Raw genomic sequence first — 21155 nt, 5'->3', positions numbered from 1 at the left:
CCTACATGCAGATCTCTTCTAGAGCAGTGATGTTTTGGGGCTGTTGCTGGGCAACACAGACTTTCAACTCCCTCCAAAGATTTTCTATAGGGTTGAGATCTGGAGACTGGCTAGGCCACTCCAGGACCTTGAAATGGTTCTTACGAAGCCACTCCTTTGTTGCCGGCGGTGTGTTTGGGATCATTGTCATGCTGAAAGACCCAGCCACGTTTCATCTTCAATGCCCTTGCTGATGGAAGGAGGTTTTCACTCAAAATCTCACGATACATGGCCCCATTCATTCTTTCCTTTACACGGATCAGTCGTCCTGGTCCCTTTGCAGAAAAACAGCCCCAAAGCATGATGTTTCCACCCCCATGCTTCACAGTAGGTATTGAAAGTTATGTTTTGGTTTCATCTGACCATATGACATTCTCCCAATCTTCTTCTGGATCATCCAAATGCTCTCTAGCAAACTTCAGACGGGCCTGGACATGTACTGGCTTAAGCAGGGGGACACATCTGGCACTGCAGGATTTGAGTCCCTGGTGTGTTACTGATGGTAGGCTTTGTTACTTTGGTCCCAGCTCTCTGCAGGTAATTCACTAGGTCCCCCCGTGTGGTTCTGGGATTTTTTTCTCACCGTTCTTATGATAATGTTGACCCCACAGGGTGAGATCTTGCGTGGAGCCCCAGATCGAGAGAGATTATCAGTGGTCTTGTATGTCTTCCATTTCCTAATAATTGCTCCCACAGTTGATTTCTTCAAACCAAGCTGCTTACCTATGCAGATTCTGTCTTCCAAGCCTGGTGTAGGTCTACAATTTTGTTTCTGGTTTCCTTTGACAGCTCTTTGGTCTTGGCCATGGAGGAGTTTGGAGTGTGACTGTTGGAGGTTGTGGACAGGTGTCTTTTATACTGATAACAAGTTCAAACAGGTTCCATTAATACAGGTAATGAGTGGAGGACAGAGGAGCCTTTTAAAGAATAAGTTACAGGTCTGTGAGAGCCAGAAATCTTGGTTGTTTGTAGGTGACCAAATACTTATTTTCCACAATAATTTGCAAATAAATTCATTAAAAATCCTACAATGTGATTTTCTGTATTTTTACTCTCATCTTTTTAAGTGGGAGAACTTGCACAATTGGTGGCTGACTAAATACTTTTTTGCCCCACTGTATGTATATGCTGTACGCTATACCATCTACTGCATCTTGCCATCTTGATGTAATTAAATGTATCACTAGCCACTTTAAACAATGCCACTTCATATAATGTTCTCATACCCTACATTACTCATCTCATATGTATATACTGTACTCTATACCATCTACTGCATCTTGCCATCTTGATGTAATTAAATGTATGACTAGCCACTTTAAACAATGCCACTTTATATAATGTTTTCATACCCTACATTACTCATCTCATATGTATATACTGTACTCTATACCATCTACTGCATCTTGCCTATGCCGTTCGGCCATCACTCATTTATATATTTTTATGTACATATTCTTATTCCTTCCTTTACACTAAGGTAGTTGTTGTGAAATTGTTAGGTTATGTTACTTGTTAGATATTTCTACATGGTCGGAAATAGAATCACAAGCATTTCGCTATACTTGCATTAACACCCGCTAACCATGTGTATGTGACTAATACATTTGATTTGATTTGAACCACAGCTCTCTTCAATCATCTCCTGACCTGTATAACCATAGAGCTTATGAAAGGCTCCATATGTGCCTGTTCAAAAATATATTTAGCAGAATCAAAGCCGGAGAGGTAGGCTATATTAAAAAGGTGGAGAGAAGGGCTCTCACCACTCATGGAGTGTGTGTCGTGTTTGGAGCTTGCAGACACTCAGAGAGGTGTGTGTGTGTGTGTAGAGAGGGGTTATTACCACTATCAGAGCAAGCGACACCACAGTCACATCTCACACAACCCTCTGGGGACTGATTAGAGTTCTGCAGGTCCTGTCTGGTCCCACACACACACACACACACACACACACACACACACACACACACACCTCCATGTCTGCTTACTAAAGGGCTGGGAGAAGAGGAGTGAGAAAGGGAGGAGGGGCTGGCAGAGAGAAGAGGAGAGGAGGAAATCCTGGCAGAGAGAAGAGGAGGAGGGCTGGCAGAGATGAGAGGAGGAGGGCTGGCAGAGAGGAGAGGAGGAGGAGGGCTGGCAGAGAGGAGAGGAGGAGGAGGGCTGGCAGAGAGGAGAGGAAGAGGAGGGCTGGCAGAGAGGAAAGGAGGAGGGCTGGCAGAGATGAGAGGAGGAGGAGGTCTGGCAGAGAGGAGAGGAGGAGGAGGGCCGGCAGAGAGGAGAGGAGAAGAGGAGGGGCTGACAGAGAGAAGAGGAGAGGAAGAGGGGCTGACAGAGAGAAGAGGAGAGGAGGAGGGGCTGACAGAGATAAGAGGAGAAGAGGAGGGGCTGACAGAGAGAAGAGGAGAGGAGGAGGGGCTGACAGAGAGAAGAGGAGAGGAGGAGGGGCTGACAGAGAGAAGAGGAGAGGAGGAGGGCTGGCAGAGAGGAGAGGAAGAGGAGGGCTGGCAAAGAGGAGAGGAGGAGGGCTTGCAGAGAGGAGAGGAAGAGGAGGGCTGGCAGAGAGGAGAGGAGGAGGTCTGGCAGAGAGGAGAGGAGGAGGAGGGCTGGCAGAGAGGAGAGGAGGAGGAGGGCTGGCAGAGAGGAGAGGAAGAGGAGGGCCGGCAGAGAGGAGAGGAGGAGGGCTGGCAGAGAGGAGAGGAGGAGGGCTGGCAGAGATGAGAGGAGGAGGAGGGCTGGCAGAGAGGAGAGGAGGAGGAGGGCTGGCAGAGAGGAGAGGAAGAGGAGGGCTGGCAGAGAGGAAAGGAGGAGGAGGGCCGGCAGAGAGGAGAGGAAGAGGAGGTCTGGCAGAGAGGAGAGGAGGAGGAGGGCCGGCAGAGAGGAGAGGAAGAGGAGGGCTGGCAGAGAGGAGAGGAGGAGGGCTGGCAGAGAGGAGAGGAGGAGGGCTGGCAGAGATGAGAGGAGGAGGAGGTCTGGCAGAGAGGAGAGGAGGAGGAGGGCTGGCAGAGAGGAGAGGAGGAGGGCTGGCAGAGATGAGAGGAGGAGGAGGTCTGGCAGAGAGGAGAGGAGGAGGAGGGCCGGCAGAGAGGAGAGGAAGAGGAGGGCCGGCAGAGAGGAGAAGAGGAGGGCTGGCAGAGAGGAGAGGAGGAGGGCTGGCAGAGATGAGAGGAGGAGGAGGTCTGGCAGAGAGGAGAGGGGGAGGAGGGCTGGCAGAGAGGAGAGGAGGAGGGCTGGCAGAGATGAGAGAGGAGGAGGGCTGGCAGAGAGGAGAGGAAGAGGAGGGATGGCAGAGAGGAGAGGAGGAGGGCTGGCAGAGAGGAGAGGAGGAGAGCTGGCAGAGAGGAGAGGAGGAGGGCTGGCAGAGTGTTTTTTTAGGGAGGGAGAGAGAAGAAAGAAGAAGACACGGACGGAGTGAAAAGACATAGAGAATGAAGAGATACAGAAAGAGGGAGGCGAACACCAGGGGATTTGGGCCGAAGCAGACATTTTTCACGTTAAAATGTAAGCAAAACAAAAACCAATGACTGCAAAGTTTTTCAAAAACATACAACTCTACGCACAAGTATGGCTTTTAATCATTTTCACAGAATATTATACAAAAAACACACTTAATTGAAGAACAGTGCAGATGCAGAGTTGTAAACAAAATCAAACAGAATGACGGTTTGTGCTGTTTGTGCTGTCATTCTGTTGTTTAACTCATTGTTTTTTGTTTGACATACATTTTAAAGTGAAAAATCTGAGTTTCAGAATCATCCCGTTACTGTGGAATTGCTCAGAACAGACAGGTTGCATGGGGCAGGGAGAGCAGGGGAATGAAGAGGTGAGGAGGGGTGAGTAGGCGAGAGGAAGGGAGAGAAGCGAAGAGCAGAGGGAGAGCAGGGTTTGTGACAGGAGCTGTTGAAGTGTGACTGGCTGCCCCAAGGGGCCTTCCTGCTGCCTGCACCACACCAGACAACGTTTACTCTTTCACTGAACACAGGCCCAGGAAGGGGAAGCGAAAGAGACAGTGGAAGAAGAGAGGAAGAGGAGAGTGCCGCTGGCCGATGGTCCACTGCACCCGTTCGACGTGAAGCAAAAGCCCTTACTTCGATTATCTTTGATCCACTGCCATGATGGATGGGGCTGTGTGTGTGTGTATGTGTCAAAGTTTCTGTTAGCCGGTAATAGCCGGCTTTTGGCCGGTAAAAAAATGGGAAAAAACGTTAAATAAAATTGCCGCCAGCCAATTGTCCGGGAGAAGAAAACCTCCCATTGTGAAATAAAGCTTTTTAGGCTATTCATTGATGGAAATATAAGTCAATGGAAACACATTTCACTGGTCATCCTTATCAGTCTATAGGTTCATTTGCATTAACCTATAGCCCCATCCATCATAAAATGGCGCATGTGTACAGTATATTCATTATGTATCTTATTTATCACACTCGTACATCATACAGACACAGAGACTTTGAGCGGAAAATCTCTGACAGCGTGAAAGCTGCTGCTACGGCATCTCAAACAGCACATGCAGAGGCAACAGAAGGCAGGCTTCATCAGCGCATCACACACCTCTCTGCAATGAGCTGGAGGCAGTATGCATTTTGAAAACATATTCTTAAATGTTTGAAACCTGAACATTTGACTACATATTATGAGGCATGTCTTACCCGGCATTCAAATTAGCCTAGCCAAAATCAGACCATATCTGTTGAGGCAATTATTTGATCTAATTTGTATTGTATTGCCCAGTTGCCAAAGGCACAATCCTAGTAATATTAGCAGCCCATGCTAGTTGTTGCACATTAGATCTCACCTCTTTCTGCATTTCTAACTGATCATTTCATCTCTGTCACATACTGCCTTGTGTGCATTGCTGTGCTGTGCATCGCTGTAAAGAAATAACAGTTGATCAACATTCGAAGCTTCTGATCAGTTGCGTCAAGACTCATTGAAATGTATTTTTTTTATGTAGCCTTTGCCTACTGGTTGTATGAATTGGTGATCTATCGTCCCCATCTATCCCAGAGTCTGTTTGGGAAAAGCCATTTCTTCCCTTCAACAAGCTGACCAATAGAATCGGTAAACTTTTCTACTATGGGGGAATGTGATAGGCTAGTGATTATTCTGTACATTACTGGTCTTGTTGGCTGAGGAAAAATAAATGTGGACAGTGATTCTAACATCTTCAAAGTGCACATCAGAATTCAATAAGAAGGACCGCACATCGATGCATCCTTGACTTGGATGTTCTGTAAAGATGAATTACCATAATGTAAATGTGATTTCTGTCATTCTGAGCACCATGGGTGGACACCCTAATCAGGTTACTCACCCAATGCATATGGGTCCAGTAGATTTCTCAAATGTCCAGTAAATTGAAATGCTGCCACATTTTCCAAACGGAGACCCTGGTTTGTGTGTATGTGTGTGCGTGCGTGTGTCACCCTGCACCTAACGGATTACAGACACACTGAACCCAGTACGCTGATTTAACCATTTAATTACCTCTATGTGACCTAGTAAGATCAAAGCGACACAATAAGATGAAACGGATGAATGAAAAGGGAGTCACACACCACACGCATGACAAAACATATGAAAATGACTCAAATGAGCAATAAAGGAGCGGTCCACATATCAGATTTAACAAGTCTAACCCCATGTCGCTCCTTTCTCTGCTCCCACGAGCTTCCCTTATCCTGCTCACTGATCTTGCCATGTGAACACACACACACAGCTCACACCTGCCTGCTCTGAACAGTCCCAGTCTCCAGAGAGCAGGACCAGGACTATTGTTTGTCTCAGGTTAGCAGAATGATCTCTAAACACAAGCTGGGACATAAAAGTCTTCTCTCTCTCGGACCTGCTGCCACGCTACAATAACACAGTGCTGAAGAGGTGTTCCATCCCTGACGCTGAAGCATCCGCTAACACTAGGAGGCATCTGTGTTTACAGATCTTCCACTCCCACAGTGCCCAACCGCACACACACATCACACGACACACTGTAGACACACACATAGGCACACCCACTATTGTAAGCCAATGGGGTAGAGCAAACAAACTTGCATTACTGATGACAGATTTCAAGTCCCATGTACAGTAACTAACACACCCAGAATATCAACACAGTGTTAAAGACGCGAGACAGGCTGGCAGACAGAATATACAGCTAGTGATGCACCGATATGACAAGGGGGCCAGCCAACGAGAGCACACAGGTCGCAGTGGTGGGCAGTATACAGGGCTATGGTGACAAAACGGATGGCACTATGATAGACCACATCCAACTTGATGAGTAGAGTGTTGGAGGCTACTCTGTAAATAACATCACCAAAGCCAAGGATCGGAAGGACAGTCAGCCGATTCTAGATTCAATTTTGGATTGGAGATCCCACAATCCAACCAGACACCTAGGTATGTGTAGCTGTCCACATATTCTAAGTCAGAACCGTCCAGACTAGTGATGCTAGGCGGGTGGGTAGGTGCGGGCAGCAATCGGTTGAAGAGCATGCATTGAGTTTTAATAGCCTTAAAGAGCAGTTGGAGTCCACGGCATGGCATTGTAGCTCATTTGGCAGTTTGTTAACACAGTGTCCAAGAAAGGGCCAGATGTATACAGAATGGTGTCGTCTGTGTAGAGGTGGATCAGATAATCACCAACAGCAAGAGCGACATCATTGATATATACAGAGAAAAGAGTTGGCCCGAGAATTGAACCCCGTGGCACCCCCATAGAAACTGCCAGAGGTCCGGACAACAGGCCCTCCGATTTGATACACTGAACTCTATCTGAGAAGTACTTGGTGAACCAGGTGAGGCAGTCATTTGAGAAACCAAAGCTATTGAGTCTGCCAATAAGAATGCGGTGATTGACTGAGTCGAAAGCCTTGGCCAGGTCGATGAAAACGGCTGCACAGTACTGTCTTTTATATATGGCAGTTATGGTATCATTTAGGACCTTGAGTGTGGCTGAGGTGCAACCATGACCAGCTCGGAAACCAGATTGAATAGTGGAGAATGAACGGTGGGATTTGAAATGGTCGGTGATCTGTTAACTTGGCTTTATAAGACAGGGCAGGATGGATATAGGTCTGTAACAGTTTGGGTCTAGAGTGTCTCCCCTTTCGAAGAGGGGGGTTATCACGGCAGATTTCCAATCTTTAGGTATCTCAGACGATACGAAAGAGAGGTAGAACAGGCTAGTAATAGGGATTGCAACAATTTCAGTGGATAATTTTAGAAAGAGAGGGTCCATATTTTCTAGCCCAGCTGATTTGTAGGGATCCAGATTTTTCAGCTCTTTCAGAACATCAGCTGTCTGGATTTGGGTGAAGGAGAAGCGGAGGGGGGGGCTTGGGCAAGTTGCTGCGGGGAGTGCAGAGCTGTTGGGCAGGGTTGGGGTAGCCAGGTGGAACAATGGCCAGCGTAGAAAAATGCTTATTGAAATTCTCGATTATCGTAGATTTATCTGTGGTGACAGTGTTTCCTAGCCTCAGTGCAGTGGGAAGCTGGGAGGAGGTGCTCTTATTCTCCCTTTTTGGAATTAGTGCTACAGGATGCAAATTTCTGTTTGAAAAAGCTAGCCTTAGCTTTCCTAAATGACTGTGTATATTGGTTCCTGACTTTCCTGAAAAATTGCATATCGCAGGGGTCATTCCATGTAAATGCAGTACGCCACAGGATGTTTTTATGCTGGTCAAGGGTAGTCAAGTCTGGAGTGAACCAAGGGCTATATCTGTTCTTAGTTCTACATTTTTTGAATGGGGCATGCCTATTTAAGATGGCGAGGAAAGCACTTTTAAAGAACAACCAGGCATCCTCTACTGACGGGATGAGGTCAATATCCCTCCAGGATTCCCGGGCCAGGTCGATTAGAAAGGCCTGCTCGCTGAAGTGTTTTAGGGAGCGTTTGACAGTGATGAGGGGTGGTTGTTTGACCGCGGACCCATTACCCACGCAGGCAATGAGGCAGTGATCGCTGAGATCCTGGTTGAAGACAGCAGAGGTGTATTTAGAGGGCAAGTTGGTCAGGGTGATATCTATGAGGGTGCCCATGTTTACGGATTATGGGTTGTACCTGGTAGGTTCCTTAATCATTTGTGTGAGATTAAGGGCATCTAGCTTAGATTGTAGGATGGCCGGGGTGCTAAACATTTCCCAGTTTAGGTCACCTAACAGCACGAACTCTGAAGATAGGTGGGGGGCAATCAATTCACATATGGTATCCAGGGCACAGCTGGGGGCAGAAGGTGGTCTATGACAAGCGGCAACAGTGAGAGACTTGTTTCTGGAAAGGTGGATTTTTAAAATTAGAAGCTCGAACTGTTTGGGCACAGACCTGGATAGTATGATAGAACTCTGCAGGCTATCTCTGCAGTAGATTGCAACTCCGCCCCCTGTGGCAGTTCTATCTTGACGGAAAGACTGGCAGACACAGCACCAGCTCACAAAGACACAGAGACAGACTGGCAGACACAATTTACAGCTAACACAAAGACACAGAGACAGACTGGCAGACACAGTACCAGCTAACACAAAGACACAGAGACAGAGTGGCAGACACAGTACCAGCTAACACAAAGACACAGAGACAGACTGGCAGACACAGCACCAGCTAACACAAAGACACAGAGACAGACTGGCAGACACAGTACCAGCTAACACAAAGACACAGAGACAGAGTGGCAGACACAGTACCAGCTACACAAAGACACAGAGACAGAGTGGCAGACACAGTACCAGCTAACACAAAGACACAGAGACAGAGTGGCAGACACAGTACCAGCTAACACAAAGACACAGAGACAGAGTGGCAGACACAGTACCAGCTAACACAAATACACGAGACAGACTGGCAGACACAATACCAGCTAACACAAAGACACAGAGACAGACTGGCAGACACATTACCAGCTAACACAAAGACACAGAGACAGAGTGGCAGACACAGTACCAGCTAACACAAAGACAGAGTGGCAGACACAGTCCCAGCTAACACAATCACACAGAGACAGACTAGCAGACACATTACCAGCTAACACAAAGACACAGAGACAGAGTGGCAGACACAGTACCAGCTAACACAAAGACAGAGTGGCAGACACAGTACCAGCTAACACAAAGACACAGAGACAGACTGGCAGACACAATTTACAGCTAACACAAAGACACAGAGACAGAGTGGCAGACACAGTACCAGCTAACACAAAGACAGAGTGGCAGACACAGTACCAGCTAACACAAAGACAAAGAGACAGAGTGGCAGACACAGTACCAGCTAACACAAAGACACAGAGACAGAGTGGCAGACACAGTACCAGCTACACAAAGACACAGAGACAGAGTGGCAGACACAGTACCAGCTAACACAAAGACACAGAGACAGAGTGGCAGACACAGTACCAGCTAACACAAAGACACAGAGACAGACACAGTACCAGCTAACACAAAGACACAGAGACAGAGTGGCAGACACAGCACCAGCTAACACAAAGACACAGAGACAGAGTGGAAGACACAGCACCAGCTAACACAAAGACACAGAGACAGAGTGGAAGACACAGCTAGATATTTGCTGTATCACTACCGGTCGTGATTGGGAGTCCCATAGCATGGCGCACAATTGGCCCAGTGTCGTCCGGGTTTATGCCGGTGTAGGCCGTCATTGTAAATAAGAATTTGATCTTAACTGACTTGCCTTGTTAAATAAAGGCTAAAAAAACAGCTAACACAAAGACACAGAGGTAGGTAGACTGGCTGACTGAGCAGTCTCTCCTCCTGTAGGTCTGTACAGGCCTGCTGCTCACTGCCCCAAGGGAACTAGTAGTGAGGAAACAAACACAGTCAGTTTATCTCATCATCTTGTCTGAGCAGCAGCAGGCCAGTAAAGAGAAAGCATGCGCAACCAATCAATGCTTTTTTTGATTCGCCAACATCTGCAAGCTAGAAAGAGAGAGGGAGGGAAAGACAGGGAGAGGGAAAGAGAGGGAGAGGAAAATAGAGTGAGAGAAGAGAATGTGGTGGGGCAGTGGTTCCATTCCAGACGGTTTATAGCTGAATTACCTTCCCACAGAAGATCATCAAACAGCGCTCTAACGAGCTATCGATCCCAACCCCACGCTACACTTTATATGGACTGTTTTCCTATTTCAGGGCGACAAGGTCTCTTGCTCTAAACAACAACATCTATCAAAAATGGAATGAATGTACAGTTAGGAGAAGAAGGGAACGGCCGGGCAGCCCCCCCACCCCCCCGACCGAGTTGATTGAGTAGTCTGGTGACAACCGGGGCCATGTTTGAAGAAAAAGAGCAGAAGTTAGTAGCAGTTTGTCTGACACTGCATCATCGAGCTGAACGCGATCAAAAAAACCTGGTGGCCATTTGTTATGGTCGTTAGCAACACCAGTGTTCTAGAATCTATAGCTCAACACCAGTCTTCTAGAATCTACAGTTCAACACCAGTGTTCTAGAATCGATAGCGCAACACCAGTGTTCTAGAATCTATAGTTCAACACCAGTGTTCTAGAATCTATAGTTCAACACCAGTGTTCTAGAATCTATAGTTCAACACCAGTCTTCTAGAATCTATAGTTCAACACCAGTGTTCTAGAATCTATAGTTCAACACCAGTGTTCTATAATCGATAGCTCAACACCAGTGTTCTAGAATCTATAGTTCAACACCAGTGTTCTAGAATCGATAGCTCAACACCAGTGTTCTAGAATCGATAGCTCAACACCAGTCTTCTAGAATCTATAGTTCAACACCAGTGTTCTAGAATCGATAGCTCAACACCAGTGTTCTAGAATCTATAGCTCAACATCGGGGGAACAGAAGTAAAGCTCTGCCATTTTCAAGCCTCTGTCGGTGCAGTTTATGTAGAGGGGCTCAGCAAGGCAGGGTAAATTACACCACATACTGTAGAGTTGATAAGCGGCAGGTGGCAGGAGGCCATGTGTTTCCTCTGACTCGCTGTACGACAGACCTATCAGCATAATTTGAATGCACGGTGTGTGCGCCGAGCGAGAAAAGTCAATTATTACAGGAAAGCATTTTTCTCAAATAATAGGAATGGCAGGCATTTCTCACTCGACTGGAAAAACACAAAATATATGGCTTCAAAAAGGGTTTCACTTTTCATGTGAGCCTGCTCTGACCTTCATCAAAGACAAAGAAAACCGACATGGAACTTAAGCACTGAGTACAAGCACTAGGCCTAGGTCCCATTTAGGGAAAAGAGACAATGGCTTTCTCTCTGTCACTAGCATATGGCTTGGCAGCTAGGCTAACTATTCCTCAATAGAACATCAGGTCCAAAATGCTATTTAGAGAACAGCAAAAACAAGCACAAATTACCCTGGACATTATCACATTGGTTACTGTCGCTTCAGTCACCTCAGTCGATCTACAAATGCCTAGCCTACAATTAGCCGTTACACATAAACTCACATTAATTCAGCACCAGGATTGGTGCTAAAAACTCTAATTTAATACGTACAGAGGGATCTGTTAGCAGAACAAGCATTTTATTAACAAAAGGTAAACAAATGCGTCTGCTTTACAGAACTTTTTGTTGTTGTTGCAGTTTTAAAAGAGAATGTTCACAATTCTACACATTTTGCATGACTTAATATGATATCTGAGTGAGAGTGACTAACAAAAACAATGGGGGCCCCCTAGAGGTCAGGGCCCCTGGGCACGTGCCTTGCGTGAACGGTCAGTAATTCGGCCATGATAACTACAAGTTTAGATAGCTGGCTAGACTAACTAAACTAATTTACCGATCTAAAAATGTTAAAATAACATGGGATAATTCAGTGACTGTCAGTGAGTGACATAAAGTATAACAAGAGGAAAACTGCTGATGCACAACCAAGTTTCCAAATTGCGCCTTTTGTTTTCTACTATTTCAGCTCTCAACAGTAAATTGAGACCCTGAAAATATACAATATATATAAATATATATTTTTTGTATTTATTTTATTATTCTAAAACTTCATATATGTAGCTGGCCTTTGCACTCCAAAGAAAGAAATCAAAAGGGAACCTCTGTAAAATTGCAATTATATACCGGCAGCGAACTACAGATGTAGGATCTTAATTTGAGCCAATTTGCTACAGCAGGACAATAATCCTGCAGCAATGGGAAATGTGAATTATTATGTGGATTGTAATTCATTTACATTTTTATAGGGGTTGATACATTTTTTTCGTAAGGTAAAATTCTGAAATTACAAAATGGAAATTACAAACTTCAGAAGCCATTTTACATGTCCTGCATTGCAGGAAAGTTCTACTGCAACAGGGTGATCAAAATAAGATCCCACATCTGTAAAAGAAAAGGTAATTTAATAGCTGTTCAAATCTCCAGGCTTACCCACTAGTACCCACTGGTGGTGCCCTGCTGGTCCAGTCTGCTTTGTGATTGACAGGCCAGACTGTGCAGCCTGCACCTCTATCCCCGTCTCCCTGTGCTACTGCCCCCCTGCCCTAGACACACATTGGGCAGGGACTGGGCTCCAGTGATCAGGGAGGCAGGGACACACAACGTCATGGAGGCAGAGATGATCGATACCACTCTGTTCGCCAGCAGCATACCACCCTGCATACCACTGCTGGCTTGCTTCTGAAGCTAAGCAGGGTTGGTCCTGGTCAGTTCCTGGATGAGAGACCAGATGCTGCTGGAAGTGGTGTTGGAGGGCCAGTAGGAGGCACTCTTTCCTCTGGTCTAAAAAAATAATATCCCAATGCCCCAGGGCAGTGATTGGGGAAATTGCCCTGTATAGGGTGCCGTCTTTTCGGATAGGATGTTAAACGGGTGTCCTGACTCTCTGAGGTCATTAAATATCCCATGGCACTTATCGTAAGAGTAGCGGTGTTAACCCCGGTGTCCTGGCTAAATTCCCAATCTGGCCCTCAAACCATCACAGTCACCTAATAATCCCCAGTTTACAATTGGCTCATTCACCCCCCCCCCCCCCCCCCCCCCTCCCATGTAACTATTCCCCGGGTCGTTGCTGCAAATGAGAATGTGTTTTCAGTTAACTTACCTGGTAAAATAACTGATAAATAAAACTGTCCTGGCACCAGTCAACCAGGGAGCACCACACGGGCATGGCATGGCACCCAGGAGCATGAAATGAATACTGCTTGATTGGGCAACATTGTATCACGTCACGCCATGCTGTCTGCACAGCACTCCACTGGCACTACAACACATGCTGGATACTGAGTTAGGGTGGCAAGGCCGAGGTGTGTCTATGCATCATGCTGACTGGTAGTCATAGTGTGTTTCACTCTCAGTTCCCCCTTCATTAGTATTCTCTTGTGTCTTTCTAGTTTCCTTAATGTCCCTATGAGGGTATAGCCTATCACTTCAGTTCTAGAGGACACCCCAATAGCCCAAAGAATAACACTAAACAGCACTACTGTCACCAGTGCATTCGTTTCCTTTTTTCACATTCTCTCCATCTCAACCCAACTTTCATGATCCATCACAACAGGAAATGAACATACCAAAATACAGAGGATCCCCTCAATCACATCCAACAGCAGCAAATGAATTGCTGTATTCAAATAAAGGTCATTTCTATAGAAGACCTGACAAACAATCAGCCAATGGAATAATTACCAGTAATCTCTTTGTCATGCTAAATCATGTCCACTGCTATTCATTTAGAGTGTGCCATTTATTCACACATAGAGAGGAGTCCTTTTTACTCTCCACGTATACTCACTCTCACACAGGCACACACACGCACACACACACACACACAAACACACACATACACAGAGGCAGACACACACACAGTCAGGCACACACTCACCTTCCTCATTCACACACACACAAACACACACACATACAAACACACACACATACAAACACACACACACACACACACACACACAGTGAGATGAACTGTTGGCGGAGTGAGCAGAACACGTCAATTAAACATTCGCATTTATTTTCCCTCGAGCCATTACGAAAGCTGACATAAGTCATTACTTGTGAATAATTGTAGCTCTGCTAATATAATTTAGGCATCATTATTTAAACCAGGCCTGTCTTTGGAGATTGTAAGGTACACTGCTTCTCTGTCCAAAAGTCAATTCCCTGCGGTGGGAACTATTCCCAAACCAGTGCTCTCTGATTCATAAATTAAACTCTGTGGTGAGGAGGGAGAGGGATACACACACAGACAGATACACACAGGTGGATGCACGCACACACACACACACACACACACACACACACACACACACACACACACACACACACACACACACACACACACACACACACACACACACACACACACACACTCACTCACGCACGCACACACACACACACACATTCAGAGAAAGACACACAGACACACTCTTCTATCTTCAATTGGGCTATTGCACAGTGCTGCATAAAGTCTTATTACATAGGCTAGATGACAAGCAAACCAATACCATGGCTCCAACACACACACACACACACACACACACACACAAACCACACACACACACACACACAAACACACACACTAACACAAACACGCACAAACACTAACACAAACACACACACACACACAAACACTAACACAAACACACACACAAGCACAAACACTAACACAAACACACACACAAACCACACACACAGCGACGCATACAGAGCCAAGACATCCATCACATGAGAATCAGCCAACTGAACAACAAGGAAATAATAGCTTACTCCCTTCGGCTACAATTGAATTTGACACCATTTGCCACTACTTGTAACATGCCATGTAACAGATATGAAACACACTTGTCTGGCTGTCATGTCACTGTCACACCTCAGATGAGTGTTGGATTGGAAAGCCATCCCAGAGAGATAATTGGCTGACTCCAACGGCGACTAAAAAGGATCATAAAATCATAAAAGACAACAAAACACCAAACCACAACTGAAAAACCTTGGGCTCAGTCATAAACTCATAATATCTTACAGAGCTAAGCATTCTAGAGGCTGTAATACCTTCCAGCCATGACTATCTCTGACCACAAATCTAGGATCAGATTACCCTACTGGATAACACTTTAGGCCAACATTAATTTGCTCTTATACCTGTGTAGTGATACTATTTTTGTATTCACATGTTGTTACATACATAGGACCTCATTAATAGCATTATCATTGCATAGTAATGGAGTTAAACGTGAGGAATGAGGGACAGGAGCAGGAGAGAGAAATAAAGAAAGAGAGAGAGTGCATTCCAGCAGTTGCAGAGAACAATGGCACAAGTGCAGCAGTGTGAACACACACACAAACACAATAGCACAAACAGTGGGACACAACAGCCGCCGTCCCCCTCCGCACTGAAGAGAAGAGGGGGAGGGGGAGAAGCTTGAGAGAGATCCTCCTCCTCGCACACAGGGAGAAAGGGGGGTCACTCCACACAGTGTTGGCATTTGGCGCGAACAGACGCTCATCAACCCCCAGGAGACCAGCGAGCGAGGGATGAAGGTAGGGGGGTCAGGAGGAGTAGAGAAGGGAGGAGGAGAATGAGGCAGGTGAAGGTGGAGGCATTTCAGCCCAGCCTTTAGCGCAGTAGCATGCAGGGAGGGGAGGTGGAGAAGGGGGGTTTAGGAGTAGAGAGAAAGGCAGAGAGAGAGAGAGAGAGAAAGAGAGAGGAGTAGGAGTGGCGGGTGGGAGCATTTTAGCCCAGTCTATAGAGTGGAGAGAACGGGAGGGCAGGGGAGAAGAGGAGGGGAGCCGAGTGAGTTCTCTTTGTGAGGCTGCATCTGGCAGTCAACACTGGCAGGCTGCTTACCACTGAACCACCTGAGGCAGACAGGTCATTCACTGAATCAGACTTCAGTTTGCAGCACCAGGCAGGAAGATTATAACACGGCTCAGAGCTCCGGGCTCAGGCTGGGTTCCAATCAGACCAACATTACTGTGTGTCTGTGTGGGAAAACAGGTGGAGGAACCAGAGGAGGAAGCAGCGCGGAGTAAACGCAACCCGACAGAGCAAGGTAACAGACAGCTGTTTGGCGACCTGCCCTGCCTGGCTAGCCACTCACCTGTCGAAAGGTGAGACGCCATGTCCCTGCCTCTCTCTTGGAGAGCGGATCAGGCAATCAATAAGCAAAACGCACAGAACGCACGTGCTCACACCGATGGGGACAGAGAGAGAGTCAAAAGGAAAGCACACACAACCACACACATATAGTGAGACACACACACACACCAGCCAGGTCACACCTGATATTAAACGATCATCCAGGGGATGTTGGGCCTTCAATACTGACCACTAGGGGCAACGGTGCGCGCTAATACCATGAAGTAATGTTTTTAAGTTGTTTTCGGCTGTTTTTAAGATCGCGGCTTGCTAGGCCATTGTAAGATCGCGGCTTGCTAAGCCGTTGTAAGATCGCGGCTTGCTAAGCCGTTGTAAGATCGCGGCTTGCTAGGCCGTTGTAAGGCCGCGGCTTGCTAGGCCATTGTAAGATCGCGGCTTGCTAGGCCATTGTAAGATCGCGGCTTGCTAGGTCGTTGTAAGATCGCGGCTTGCTAGGCCATTGTAAGATCGCGGCTTGCTAGGCCGTTGTAAGGCCGCGGCTTGCTAGGCCATTGTAAGATCGCGGCTTGCTAGGCCGTTGTCAGATCGTGGCTTGCTAGGCCGTTGTAAGATCGCGGCTTGCTAGGCCGTTGTAAGATCGCAGCTTGCTAGGCCTTTGTAAGATCGCAGCTTGCTAGGCCTTTGTAAGATCGCGGGTTCAATCCCATTGCTAGGAAATCGTTTTTTTTTGTCTTGTTTTACCTTACTCCAAACCTTAACACCTACCCTAACCTTTCAGAATGAATGCCTAAACTTGACCCTTACCTTCACCTTTCAGAATGAATGCCTAAACTTGACCCTTACCTTCACCTTTCAGAATGAATGCCTAAACTTGACCCCTACCTTCACCTTTCAGAATGAATGCCTAAACTTGACCCCTACCTTCACCTTTCAGAATGAATGCCTTAACTTGACCCCTACCCTAACCTTTCAGAATGAATGCCTAAATTTGACAGTTGAGTTGTTTTAACCCATCTCAAACCATAACACTTAACTTAACCAATTTGAATGAATGCTTAAACTTAACCGTTTATCTCCCCCTTGAAAAATACTGAAGTCAGAATATTAGATCTTAGTTGTTGCACACACACACACACACACACACACACACACACACACACACAGTGGGAGAGAGAAAAACAGTAACCCTCTTAGTCTCAACAAGATATGCCGAATTTCCATGCTCTACTGCACTAGGATCATTTTCCCAGAGAAACTCTGAATTAATAGATATTTCATGGATAATTGCGACTCCGACCCACAAACCGTCGGCACAATTCTGCTGATAAGCTAAACAAGGCTGGAATGAATAGTTCCACAATATAACAACCCTTAGAACCACCATAAAACCGCGCATGCGCGCGCTCACAGGGACGCACGCAGCCTTCTTTAAAAAAAAAACACACACACACACACACACACACACACAGTTAATGTTATTCATGCTCAACGCCCACCGGGTACTGAAGAAGATGGACAGACAGACGTCTGTGCGTCAGTCTGTCTATTTGCGTACACCATGTCAATAACTAAATTGTACTTTGTCCATCATCCTCAATCTGAAAATCGTGTCGTTCGTGGCTGCTGAGTTTGTAAACTATCAATTTCGAGAGCAGATATATGTTTTTCTTCTTCTTAACGTCATAGATGCATTGTCCATGTATGTGTCCCACCTGCATCAATTCGATTCAGGCTGTCACTAACACATATTTTGCATTTTGAATTGGGAGAGCTTGGTTTGAATAACGTTTAGGGCCGCACAGACATGCTTCAGCTCGTGGCATATGGCGCCAGTTGTGATGAAGAAATATCTAATATTTTGGTGCCCACATTCCAGTCTCGGGCAAGCTGTGTGGTGTGGTTCTTATACTTAGAGCGTGGCTAAGATAATACCACTTGATCCATTCATTGAACAATACTTTGCTGCAGTGCAAGCCAATTGTTATTTTCTGGGGCACTGGGCTTCGTGGTATGTGCAAAACATTTCAAGCTCAACCTTTTTATTCAAATTCCCGAGCAATGTCCCTGGATAAAAAGTGGCTCGCACTCAAGTACTCCTACACAAGCCGCTATGTGGGCTTTTGCAAAACCATGGGTTAGACTACTATCAGTCTATTATTAATAGGGAATCATGTTGGTTGTATTCTATACATAAACTACTTTGTTTTCCTTTGTTCCCTATTTTCCTGCCATTACACGAGTCATTTGTCCTTATTCTAATTGAGTAGGAATATGGGGGAGATGCAAATGCACCCCATCCTTTCTTGTTATGACATAGGTTATGTATAAATGCATCATATGACATACGTAGAAACATTTATCATTTACCCTATCTGATGTTTAATTTACGGGTTATGTTCGGTACAGATTTCTATCCCCGTAGATGCATCGTTAAACTTGATTCAGCTCCCACACGATGCTGACGATGTCATATGTATTGCTCCGGGTTTGCGCCGCCGCCGATTTGAGTTCTCACCCAAGCTTGCCATTTTCTTCATGGCTGGTACACTGTCCTGAGCATTTGAAAATCAATTTTCCCCAGCTAACCTTATTTACAAATACGTTGAAAAAACATCCCAACAACTTTCCCTTTCGCGTCGCCTGGAGAAACCTATATAGTGTCGCAACCTGCAAAGAGTGTCTATCTACCCTCCAGGCTGCATAATATCGACCCGCCTGTCATATAAATTTAAATCAGCGATCAACGGAACCAAATGCGAGGGGGCTAGAGGGCAAGTATTGATGAAAAGCCACTGTTGTAGTGGTTAATATTTAGCGGATCTATACTCTCCCTGCCCTCCCATCAAACTCATACTGTGCTGTTTAAAAACCTGCAAATGCAACCCTCCAAATCCGTTGACCGCATTCCAAGCAAGCTCCCGCACCACATTCACTCACTCAGCATCGGGTTCAATGACTAGGTTACTGCAACCGACTTTCACTCTCGATTTCTGCAGCAAAATGCTTCATTCATTCATTTGAAACGAATAAAACTTACCCTTCCATTCTGTGGTAAATCCGTTTTGGCGAAACTCTTAGCTACTTTGAAGTATCCATAGAAGTTGTAAAGGAACGCACCGGGATCAGTCCAGTAGCAGTAGCCCGCGTTCCACTAGCCTCAACTCGGCAATGTGCTTAATATCTACTATCGTGCAGTGCTTCTGGAGCCGGGGGGGGGGGGGGGGGGGGGGGGGGGGGGGGGGTGGTGCGGGCACAGCGCAGCCTACCGGAGTACAAGCAGAAAATAAATAAATCACTGCACGACACGATAGGACCGGTGCCCACCGCACCCGCCCACAGTAGTCACAGCTTTCTGAACGCATCTGTAAGGACGGGACATTGATTTACTATTGATATTTCACTGGAAAAGTAGTTTGGTCTACTTTAAACTAGAGAAGCAAAATAAACATGTGAATGATATACAAAGACTAGGCTATATAAAGGGTTTCATATGCTATATTTTGCATAGCAACATGTAGACCCATCCCTTATAGCCTATAGCATGGTATGTGTTTGTAAATGATTTCTAAATCATTTATGTAGGAGTTATTAAGGCTTTATGAAGGCTCATCTAAAGCCTAGTCCCAATATTGACATGCCTCCTTTCCTTCATGATCACACTGACCAGTGATCTAAAATATCAATCCTCCTCCTACTACCTAACCTATCCTATCCTCTCACCTATCTGTGATGAGAGGAGATACGGAAAGAAGCTATTCATTTCACTTTTAAAGTACAAGGCTGAGTGACCCACCTGTGTAGCTGACCATAATCCCTTTACCTGGGTCTATCTACAGGGAGGGGGTAGGGAGAGAGGGGGGGGGGGGCTAGATTCAAATCAGAATGACATCCGGTTGTTTTGGCAGTGTCGGAGGTGGAACTGCTTTAAAACTATCAAATCCACAAGCAGATCGTTGTGTTACCTTATTGCAGACACTACCATTGGATGCAACGAAACCACACCCAACTGTAGTCCAACAAGTCTGTAGATGTGTTACAAGTTCAAACACTCAATTTAGACTGATAGGCCATAAATCACCCATCCAAATGAACATGAAACCATGACATTTGAGACTCCTTATTTCTAATGTAAATTGATAAAAAGTGTAGACTCTCTCTTTTGAACTTCTAACATGGTAAGGATAATATTGAAGGGAGTGGTTTGTGACACAGCAGCAGCCGGTCACCGATATGTCAGCTCATACCACAGTTACAACTCCAACACCGCCAAAACATCTGCTATGCGGATGTCGACCTACGCTGTTTACCGCTGGTTAACGCTCAACCTGATTGAACCTAGGCCTAAGTCTACTTGCAGACAGTAGTGAGATAGATATCTCTGTTTCCAGGCTTCCCATAGCCGAGTGATGATGAGACTTGGGGGAACAGAGATGGGTTAGATATGGTAGGTGCATGTGAGGAGTAGAAGTTTAGATGGGGCCTATTTGGACGCAGGATTGCGTAAGCATCCTTTCAAGAACTCACTAACGCTTATTTTATAAGAGCTGTTAACATTATGGCCACATTAATGAATATACTTCAACACAGAAAACGTTATGTGCCGTCCCCATGAAAACTGATACTGTTGGCTTATAGAGCTAACCAATAAAGTCACTCAATCTCTCTTTCCAAAGCTTCATTCACTGTCGGTGAACTCGCTGAAGGAAGCAATAAGTTGATGGTACACGCAGCTGCCAAAATACACTGACAGAAATAGCCTATTCACGTCTCTGCATGTTACGTTTAGAAGAGGCTGGCCTGTATTCTCGCTATTAAAATTGCAAATATGGGCATTTTTCTTGTGATGAGGTGAGCTAAATATGCTCTCTCCTGTTAGTTCATGTGAATCTGTTGTAAGCTGCCACGGGAATCACTGTTAATGAACTGGACAGAATGGAGATGGGCTCACATGTTAGGACCAGTTTCTTAAATACAACCTTGTGGCAAGCAATTATTTAGCAACAAAGCATTTAATTTAAAAACACTCATTCCAAGAGACAGGTTCCACACAGTTCAAAGTACTGTATTATATTTCA

The 21155-nt window shown here is 45.9% G+C and overlaps 1 protein-coding gene across 3 annotated transcripts in view; it reads right to left on the bottom strand.

The window, feature by feature from the left end:
• The window catches only part of LOC110507983 (protocadherin Fat 3), a 323288-nt gene extending 304029 nt beyond the window's left edge, over positions 1-19259 (bottom strand). For 2 of the 3 annotated variants that reach the window (XM_090223874.1, XM_036965859.2), the window contains exon 1: positions 19118-19259. The gene's annotated coding sequence lies outside the window, so the exon portion shown is untranslated. The remainder of the gene's footprint in view (positions 1-19117) is intronic. The other variant, XM_036965861.2, reaches the window with a different exon arrangement.
• Between the last annotated feature and the right edge of the window lie 1896 nt (positions 19260-21155).

This window comes from Oncorhynchus mykiss, chromosome 27 (assembly GCF_057628025.1).
Source record: "Oncorhynchus mykiss isolate SJ-2025 chromosome 27, ASM5762802v1, whole genome shotgun sequence".
In the NCBI taxonomy this organism is placed as follows: domain Eukaryota; kingdom Metazoa; phylum Chordata; class Actinopteri; order Salmoniformes; family Salmonidae; genus Oncorhynchus; species Oncorhynchus mykiss.
Note: the sequence above shows the minus strand (reverse complement) of the source record. Positions and strands in the feature narration are given on the sequence as shown.